The sequence below is a fragment of the Cupressus sempervirens genome, chromosome 11, assembly GCF_028749045.1.
Source record: "Cupressus sempervirens isolate cs-2001-9-10 chromosome 11, ASM2874904v1, whole genome shotgun sequence".
NCBI classification, from domain to species: domain Eukaryota; kingdom Viridiplantae; phylum Streptophyta; class Pinopsida; order Cupressales; family Cupressaceae; genus Cupressus; species Cupressus sempervirens.
The window spans coordinates 348,868,286-348,879,163 of record NC_143128.1 but is presented as its reverse complement, the minus strand read 5'-3'; positions in this window follow the sequence as shown (position 1 = coordinate 348,879,163).

Genomic DNA, 10,878 nt, shown 5'->3' with positions numbered 1-10,878 from the left:
ATTTGTCTAGGATTATAGAAATGTAGTTAACCACTTTACATTCCAAGCCCATAGTGGTATATGAGAAAGGTATAACTCTATTCCGCCCCAAATTAGATGGAGAGAACCAATGTCCCTGTATAACTTCATTTGGGCACAAACTAGAGAAATGAAGATTTGTTAGTTTATTGAGGAACAACAAACTATTGAAAATGTAGAATAAGCTAGGTGAATCAGGAACTAATAAAACTTTTAACTTCAATTCACCAATAAATCCTTTATAGACTAATATGATCTAATTGCATGCATGAAAGAATAAAAATAATATTTAAACATGCATAACACTTGACACAATATTTGGTAACCCAAATACCTTCCAAATAGAAAGTAAAACTTGGGTGGGGATGATACCCACAAGATTTAGTACTGCAGTATAAAGTTGGCCTATTAAGGCTTAAAATTGATCACTTCTGGTAATCTTCCTTGTTAGGAGCAATAAGGACTTTTAGGTCCACCTTGTGAAAGGATTTATAAAATAGAATGAAGTATGTACTCTATTAGGAGATTCTATATAAGACTATTAAGTCAACTTTGTTAGAGGATTTGAGTGATGCACCTGTTAGGATGAACTAGTAGTTGATCTCTACTATGCAACTCAGTTTGTTGATTGAGATTCCTTTGATGTAGAATGATCACCTTAATGTGATGGATGAGACTCTACTTTTCCTAATACTGCTTGTAGCCTTTAGTCTTCTAATTCATGTTCATACTTATACTCCATACATATCACTTTCTCATTTGGATATGACAAGATATCTTACATTTATACCAATCCAAATAATTGTCTTCTAGAGTTAGCTACAATACCATATTTAACAATCTTCACCAAGTCGGCTCAATGCTGACACTCAAGTTCAAAAGATCACTCAGGTGATATACTAACACTCAAAAACATAGTGAACTTGACAAAATTTAGTACTCAGTTGACATTGGTACTCGGTCCACATTGACATTGGTACTCGATCCACATTGATCACTCGATATTAGGCGTGAACTCAATTACTAGTGATAACTCAACAAACACTGTAGATCTCAGTTGATACTGCAACAACTTGATTAGTATTGCAGCTTGGTCAATACTACTTTTGCTTTTCTCTCTTAACATAGCTAGCTTGGTTGACACTGTCTACAAGGTTAACTCTGTGGTGCTTTGCAACAATGCAACCAACTAAATGACTAAGTGTTTTGGCATTAATTGGTAAATAGTCACGCCATAAGTCAACACAAACAAGATGGCTAGGAATGATATTCAAACTTCCATTCATTATTTTCCCCATTCCATGATTTAATTCTTCAAACAAATTAGTGGGAGACAACTTGAGAGATTGGAGGTATGACATTTGTTGAAGAAGGAGATTGTTGAAACCAAATTGATACAAGTATGATAAATGTGTTCCAATCATTGTTTTGTCATTGATGTCAAACCTACTATTTTGCTGGTAAGAAAACTAATTATATGATTTAAGTACTATTACCTATTTGATTGATGAAGAGGATTTGATCAAAAGATGAAACAATAGCACCTAAAGGAAAAGTTGAGTTATGATATGAAAAGTAGTACAAGAATTAGCAAAGAGAGTGATATCATAGTGCATTGGTAATGTACTTAAGGTTGAAAATGTTGGTTACACTAAGCAAGTTTAGAAGAACGACATAAAGAAAGTTTGTTTGCCAAGCTTGACTGAATGGACAGTAGGTGCTGAGCAAAGTTAGTACAAGCCAAGCAAAAAATTAGTTGGAGTTGAGTAAAAGTTCATATTAGTGTATGCTAAGTAAAGTTTAGTTGATGTTTAGCACTAGTAAATTTTAGTTCTAGTCGAGTGATTTTTCAAAGGATGCCAAGCAACGCAATATGTGTCGAGCATTAGAAGCTAGTTAATGTTGAGTGTCAACATTATTAGAAAGATTGTGAATTTGAAGGATCTAAGCTGATAAGTTTATTTTATTGAATTGTGTGAACTAGGTGGAAGATAATATTGATGAGCTGGTGGCACATAATTCATGGTAAACTATTTTGAGGCAAATTCAAAGAAGATTGAAGGAGAAGTTTCTAGAAGTGATATGGAATAAGGGGTAGATTCATTGAATCCTGCCTAATCTGTCCTAACCTTGAATTGGATGAACAATCTCTAGTTTTGTTGAATCTGTTATATTTCATGAATACTAAGTTGCATTCAGGAACTAAGCTACATTCAGATGCCGAGTTATAGAATGAAGTTGAGGCACATTTTGATTCTGAGGATAGTGTACATGAAAGAGATATTGAAATTCCTAATAGAGATGTACATAGTGTCTTTGAAGTTGAGAGACAAAATAAGGAAACCAGAGTTGAACCAAGATTGTCCAAATATGTCAAGAGACATCATCCTACTACACAAATCATTGGAGAGATAAAGATGGTAGACCAATGACAAGGAACAAGTTGAGAAATTATACATGCTTTTTGAGCATGAAAGAACCCAAAATAGTAAAAGATGACTTAGAAGATCTGGATTGGAGTAAAGCCATAGAAGAAGAGATTGAATAAATTAAAAAAACAAAACATAGATTCTAGTTCTTAGACTAGAAGACAAAAATGTGATTGGTACCAAGTGGGTATATAGAAATAAGCTAGATGAAAATGGTGAAGTCACAAGGAAGAAGGAAAGATTAGTCTGTAAAGGATATGCACAAGATAAATGAATTGACTATGGAGAAAAATTTTCTCTTATTGCTAGATTGGAAGGAGTAAGAAATCCACTTGCTTATTCTACATACAAAGGTTTCAAAGTTTATCAAATGAATGTTAAGTCTACATTTCTAAATGACATATTAGAAGAAGAAGTTTACATAGAATAGCCAGAAGGATTTGTTGATAATAACAATAAGAACATGGTATGTAGATCACACAAAACTCTATATGGTTTGAAACAAGCACCAAGTGCATGGTATGAGAGAATTCATAATTACCTTGTGAAGATTGGATTTGAAAGGACTAATGATAACAAAAATCTATACATGAAAACAGAGAAAAGCAAATGTATTTTGCTATCTGAAATTTTTGTTGATGATATCATATTTGGAGGTCAAGAAGCTTTATGTAAGGTTTTTGCAAATGAAATGAAGCAAGGGTTTGAGATGTCTATGTTTGGAGAGATCAAATTCTTTGTGGGTTTGCAAATACATTAGATAAATATGGTATATACATCACTCAGTCAAAATATGTCAAGGAGATACTAAAAACTTTTGGATTGGAAGATTGCAACCCAGTAGGTACACCTAGTGACAAGAGATAAATTGTCAAAGAATGATGATTCAGCTGAGGTGAATCAAACATTATATAGGTCTATGATTGGCAAATTACAATATGTAGTACATAGAAGACCTGATATTGCATTATCTATAGGGATAGTTGCAAGATTCTCTGCTAATCCTAGGGAGAATCATTTGATGGCTATAAAGAGAATAATGAGATATCTGAAAGGAATAGAGGAACATGGCCTATACTACAAGAAAAATGAGGATTTTGAATTAAAGCCTATACTGATGCTGATTAGAATGGAAACATTGATGATAGAAAGAGCACCAATGGAGGAGAATTTTTCTTAGGCAAGAGACTAGTTACATGGACTAACAAGAAACATAATTGCACTTGACAATCCATAGCTGAAGCTAAATATGTTGTTTATGCTATAAATTGTACAAATATTGTATGGACCAAACAGATACTCAAAGGCATGAAGGAAGAAATCAATGAATCGATGATACTTTATTGTGATAATACAAGTGCTATAAATATATCAAAAAATCATGTGATGCACACAAAGACTAAGCACATTGCAATCAAGTATCATTGCTTGAGAAAATTAGTTCTAGATAAAGCTCGTTGAAGATGGAATATGTTAACACAAAAGAGAAAATTGTTGATATCTTCACAAAAGAATTACCCAAAGATGCGAATGAGTATCTAAGAGGTAAACTAGCTGTGATACCCCTATCTAAGACTATCTAAGAAACAAAAAGAGTTCCCTACATCCAACAAGCTGATTTCCATATGTTACAAATTGATGCAGTGGATCTTACATTAGGAGCTGTCTAAAGTAACTAAAAAGATGAAACTACAAATCAGTCACAAGCAAGGTGACACAAGAGAAATTGAAGAAGTTTATATCTACATATTAAGATGACAAGTCTTTGGCATTATTGTCAAAGAGGGAGAAACACAAGATTAAAATTGATCCTCAAGGGGGAAATACAAGAGATTGGAGATCACACAAAGAGGGAGAAATTCTAAGACACTGTATGAGGGAGATCAACCTAGCAAGAGGGAGATAACTATAGAAGGGGGATATAAGAAGAAGTAATTTAGAGGGAGTCATAAGGATGAATTGATTGTTGTTTGTCTGTTGATCAGACATAACAGAATTTTTTAACCTATTCAGAAGATGAAAGTTGCTGATAGATGGAGAGATTTCAATACAAGGAATTATTTTCTTTTTGGTATTTTTTTGGTCTTACCGCTTTAACCAAGTCAATTTGGTTGATCAGTTTGGTTTGCCATCAATGCCAAAGATGGATATTATTGAAGAAGGAGATTGTTGAAACTAGATTGATACAAGTATGATAAATGTGTTTTAATCATTATTTTTTTACAAATGTCAAACCTACTATTTTGCTGGTAAGACAACTGCTTATATGATTTAAGTACTATTACCTATTTGAGTGATGACTAGGATTTGATCAAAAGATGTAACAATAGAACCTAAAGGAAAGGTTGAATTATGATATGAAAAGGAGTACAAGAATCAGCTAAGACTGATATCATAGTGCATTGATAATCTACTTAAGATTGCAAAGGTTGGTTACACTAGCCAAGTTCGAAAGAAAAAGTTAAACAAAAAAAATTTGCCAAGCTTGACTGAATGGATAGTAGGTGGCGAACAAAGTTAGTGCAAGCTAAGTAGAAAATCAGTTGGAGCCGAGTAAAAGTTCATTTTAGTATATGTTGAGAAAAACAATGGATGATGAGTAAAGTTTAGTTGATGCTGAGAACCAATAGAATTTAGTTCATACTGAGTGATGTTTTAGAGGATGTTGAGCAACGTAGTGTGTGCCAAGCATCAAAAGCTAGTTAATGTCGAGTGTCAACATTATTATAAAGATCATGAATTCGAAAGATTTGATTCTACAAGTTTGTTTTCTTGGATTGTGTGAACCACATGGAAGATAAGATTGATGAGCTGGTGGCATAGAATTCATGGCAAACCATTTTGAGGTGAATTCAAAGAAGATTGAAGGAGAAGTTTCTAGAAGTGATATGAAATGAGGGGTAGATTCATTGAATCCTACCTAATCTGCCTAACCCTAAATTGGACAATGGAGAATGAATGACAAAAGATCTTAATTCTTTATTTATAGGGATTGTTAGTCGGAAGCAAGAGTTGTCATATGCAAGAACCCAAGGAAGACAAGGAGTCTAGGGTATTGCTTCATCAAGTGACCTAAATGAAGAGTTTGCATTGGCATGTTAAGTAAGAAGGCTTAAGGGTATGGATGCTTGAAGGTTGGACAAACTATCAGAGCCAAAATGTGTGAAAGCCAAGCAAAATGGAGGACTAAAAAAAAGATTTGTAATTTGCAAATGGAGTTGTAAGTTATTATTAGATCAAACCTTACTATTACTCTCTAATAATTATATCAGTCTAGGGTAAATCTTTTGGATTAAGGTTGACCTAACAGTCATTTGTAAATCCTTTAACCAGGTGACATTCCAAGTGAATGTTCTAAAGTCCTCTAACAAGGCTCACTCCTAACAGTGTCATTGAATTCCTTTAACATGGTCACATTTAACAGTGTGTATTGTAACCTTTAACAGGGTTGGCCTTTCACAGGGCATCACTTCAAAAGAGTAAAAAAGAGTAGCATGTTACTGGTGGTTTTTCCCAAATTGGGTTTCCACGTAAATCATTGTGTCAAGTGTGTTGTTGAATCTATTATGTTTCATGTTTACGTTTCTATAAATTGATTTGACAGTAACCTACAAGTTTCAAGTGATTGCATAATCTTGTGGATGCATGCATGATGATAAATGTTTTATGGGTTCACTAAGCTGTGAAATTTTTTATTTATACATATGGACCTTGGATAACTAATTCACCCCCCCGTCCCCCAGTTATTCTAAAGAATTCCAACAGACATTATCATTACCAATGTTTATCAGCATGAAAGAACATATCTTGCATACAATTTTAGTGAATCATGTTTAAATGTTCATATGGAAGAGGAAAATAGGGACCTTCTAGATTTATCATGATGAGGACATCATCTTGATTAGGGAAGGGAGAAATAATGGGCATCAATTAATATATCTTTTATTCCTATTTTCAATAACCTAAAACACATCTTTTGAAAGTTAATGTGTGTAAATAATAGGAATTATATGCATTTGTACTTAAGTTATTGACTTTTAAAGTTAGTTTTGAACTAATGGATTAATGTTTTTGATTAAGTAAAATAGGTTTTATAGGGATCCTGAAACCCAAAAGTATTACAGCATATCAAAAATAGAAATATTCAGTTAAGTCTAGCATAAATGAAATAGCTTAACAAAAGCCAACCATAAAGATCGGCCGCGGCCAGGAATAAAAACCAGCAAAATTAGAACAAAAGAGAACCAGCTACACTAGGAACAACCTAACTATCAGTTATCTTTATCAAGAACTTGTAGGTTTTCTGCAGCTTCTTTGGTTTTCCTATTGTTTGCATCCTCCTGGTCTTGGTTCTAAGCATCCACCTGGTCCTAGTTCTGAGCATCCACCTAGTCCCTGGTCTCTTTCAGGTGATCCTTAGCCTGCCCATTATCTAGGTTGGACTTCTCCAGAATTTCCCCACCAAATCTAGCACTAATCAATGATTCACCCAAGCTATTAATATTTTCATTTAGGATATTCAAGGTGGCGATCACCTCATTCACCAAGTTCTAGTGGAAGAACTCCATCCTATGGACTCTTTTTCAACCTTTGTGATTCTGTCCTCCTGGTCAACCCTATAATCCTGGACATTAATATGTTATTGGCTTCCATCCTGACTTCTATCCTCTTTATTGTGCCCCTGGTCGCTGCCTCTATTTTGGTCACCTTCCTGGCTTTTTCTCCCCTCGAGTTCTTCAATTTCATGAAACAACCACTTGATAGATCGAAAATTGTCTATCATGTTGTTCCTTGCATTGTTCAAAAGGTTAAGCCTAGTTTCCCTTGCGTTATCTGAGATCACAACCAGGCTAGGATTAATGAGATCTTCATAATGGGTTTTGCCATCAATGTCATCCATCACTTGAATATTCAAAGGCTCCTTGATAATCCCCAATTTGGCTTTATTCGAATAAAAATTCCTCCAAGACCTCCTCCTATTTTTTTTATCACCTCCCCACTCTCTTTTCCTAGAATCTCAACAGTCAGGGAGGAAGTGGGGCCAGGGCCAGGAATCTCAAGTATCTAGTCTTTAGTGTCAAAGGCCTCATCAACTTTCCTTCTCTTAGGATTCCCTAACACATCGATAGAATCCTCCTCCTCATTTTCACTATCCCTCCCCTTCTTCTCCTCCTTCTCATCATCCTCTTCCTTCGAATCAGTGTCCTCTTCATCCTCATTATCCACCTCCACCTCTTGAGGCTCAAGTTTAGTGGGAATGAGGGGTAAACCTCTTGGGCTCTTTATATAGGGAATGCGGGCAGAGGGTTTCCTTTCTTCTTTGGATTTAGACTCCTCTTCCTCAAATTTTATGCTCTACACTTCCTCGGAGTTCGAGCTCCTAGTTTCCTCGGAAGCACACCCATCATCACCAAGGGATTTTCTCATGGCTTGAGCCTTCAGATACTCGTAAACCAAGAGGAGTAATCACTCATGAAGGGCTGGATTAGTGGTGGGTTTTCTCTTGAAACCCTCGATACCCTTGCTCATAGAAGTGAAAAGGTAGAAAGGAAAATAAATTTTGATTCTATGCCTAAAGTGATTAAGCAAGACAAAGTGATGCATTCTTATCCTATCAAATCTGGGGTCCAAGGAAATATACTCAATGATGATCCTAAGAACATACCTTCATAGCTTTTTTATTGACTCCATCTCATAATATGTCTCCACCTTGACGAGCTTATTTAGCTCCTTTTCATCTTTCGCAAAAACTTTGACAACGTTTGTAAAAAAATTCTTGTCTCTAAAAAAATTGGTCCCTTCAAGAGGGATTTTGACAACCTAGGCTATCAATTCCACATTGACATGGTGGGTGACCCCATCAACTTTAACTCTCCCATTTTTTCAAGAATCCACCATAACTTTGGTTATCCCCACGTCAAAACCATGGAGCTTCTCCATGAATTGAGAAATCTTGCCGTTTTCCAATTTGCGCCAAACCTTTAGTTTCTCCTTCTAGTTCCCTGCCTCTCCCAATGGTTCCCTCCTATTTCTCTCTCCCACCATGGTTTCGTTTGATACTAAAAGCCCCCACCTACTCACAGATTTCTTATAGACCTCGGCCTTCTTCAAACTGCAAAACTCTAAGATGTTTTTGAAAATACTAGTATTAATGGTGGTATACAAAACAACCCTTAAAATGTGTTGTACGTACACGCTATTATGATAAAAGAGTTTCACATGATTTTTAATAACTCCCCCTCCTATGTGCAATCTTGCAAATCTTTCCATCATTTATTTTGGATATTTTTGGAACTTCCTTGAATGCGATCTTGCAATAGTAAATTATTTATTGCCGCTGAAAAGATGTCATCAACATGCCACGTCATCTCCACATTATTGGCTACCACTTCATTAGCTAACTAGTCAGCAACCAAATTGGCTTCCCAGTACACGTGATTGATATAGGTCTTGTTGAACTTGCTAAGGTCAAACTTCAATTCCTCTATTATATTCGCAATGGTCCATGAGGGCTTAGCATGACCATTGAGACAATTAATGATGTTTAATGAGTCCCCCTCTAGCCATAGGTTCTTGATCCCGGAAGCCAGGGCCAGCTTAATAATGTGACTAGCTACACTGGTTTCAGCGAAATGGTTTGTCTGGTGTCTGAGCAAGCAGGAAAGAGCCACAATTCCTCCCCTATTGTTGTTCCTGATGATGCCTCCACTGCTTATAGGACTTGGGTTCCCTTTAGCAGCCCCATCAAAATTGGCCTTGAACCAATTTTTTAGGGGAAAAGACAACCTGATCTCATGTCTTTTTCTATCCCTATCCATTTTCCTTTGTCTATTGTTTCCTCCTTCAATGTTACCTTCCTTGGTGGTGGCAAAGTGCTCCTTCATAAGACCTTTAGTTTTCTCAGCAATGACAAACTTAGGGGCTTCCCTGTGTCTGAAGATTTAGTTATTCCGCTCTTTCCAAATACCCCAACAGAAATGTAGAAGGGACCAGGAACCAATTAACTGGGAGATTAATCCATTATGTGAACTAATGGATTAATGTTGATATTCGATTGATAAATGTATATTTTTCTTTCATTAATTTGAATTAGATTGTGTAAATCCATGGTATTGTTATAAATTTTACAATTTCCAAGATGTTCATAGATTTTAAGGTGAGATATTTGGGGAGAGATTAAACCATATACACCAAAAGATCTAGTCAACTAAAGAACTGCATGATAGAGCTAAAGAAAATAACTAGTCAACTAAAGCATGAACACATATTTTTATGAGTGACTGACACACATTTGATAGAATTATTCTACCAAATAGAACTCATAGTTTTGTCTTCTTTTGTTTTAGTCAATCCTGAACATGCAGATTGATTGTTTAGCTTTTTAAAATAAGGAATGCTATATATTTCATTACTACTCTATTTTAGGGAGGGGCGTCACTACTCAATTTTGAGTATGCACAAGTTTATAATAGTTTACTTGATAATAGGGAATTAGTTGAAAGATTGACAGTTTAAGAAGCAAGTTTAGAAATTATGTTAGTATTTTATGGTTGTAGGAAAAGCTTAATTTCATATTCAGCATAGAAGCTTGGCTAATGGAAGAAACCATTTTGGATCTTATTTGTGGTATGGAATGCATTGGAAATGGAAGTCATTGTACTCAAATGGATGATGATGTAAAGGTAGATTTTGTCACAATATTTTTAAAAAAAAATTATTCCTTAGAAAATATTTTCTTCTTTGTTAGTATAGAATGCATTAAAATAGGAATATGATTTAAATAGATAATTTTCAATAGATAAAGACATGGTGAATATTGATAAAGATTGTTTAGAATTAGATTATTTGTTCAAGTTGGTCAATTAAAGAATTTTCCTTAGTAGTTAGCATCATTAATTTTTGGCCAAGTAATGTTTTGAATAGATTAATAGAAACTCTACTCTTATTTTAAAATTGGCAAGATAAGAAAGATATATGTTAGGATTCCATTTTGAGTTTTAAAATAGGATTAAATAAGAGCTTTAGAAGTTTGGTTAGGAGAGCTCTAGATTGCTTCAGATTATGTCACCAATACAAGTTAGTCACTATTTATAGTGCAAAACACCTAATAATTGAAGTCTCATCGAATGATCCTTATAGTAGACAACCTTGTAGACGCCTTGGTTGACATTTGAATGGAAAACTAAATGATGCAAATTGACAATACAATGAATTTGCACATCAGGTAGCATTAAATAAACAAGAGTTGTAGAGTCAAACTTCATCCACAAGACAAGACAAGAAGAAATAACAACAATAAACAGAAGAGCAACATAAATAGCTACATCAGCCAACAAGGCATTCAATGTCTAGTGAGGGCCCAAGGGCACCCTAGTGTGCATGAGATTTAAGAGAAACATGTAGGAAACCCACCCAAGGTCCCCAGTGAAGA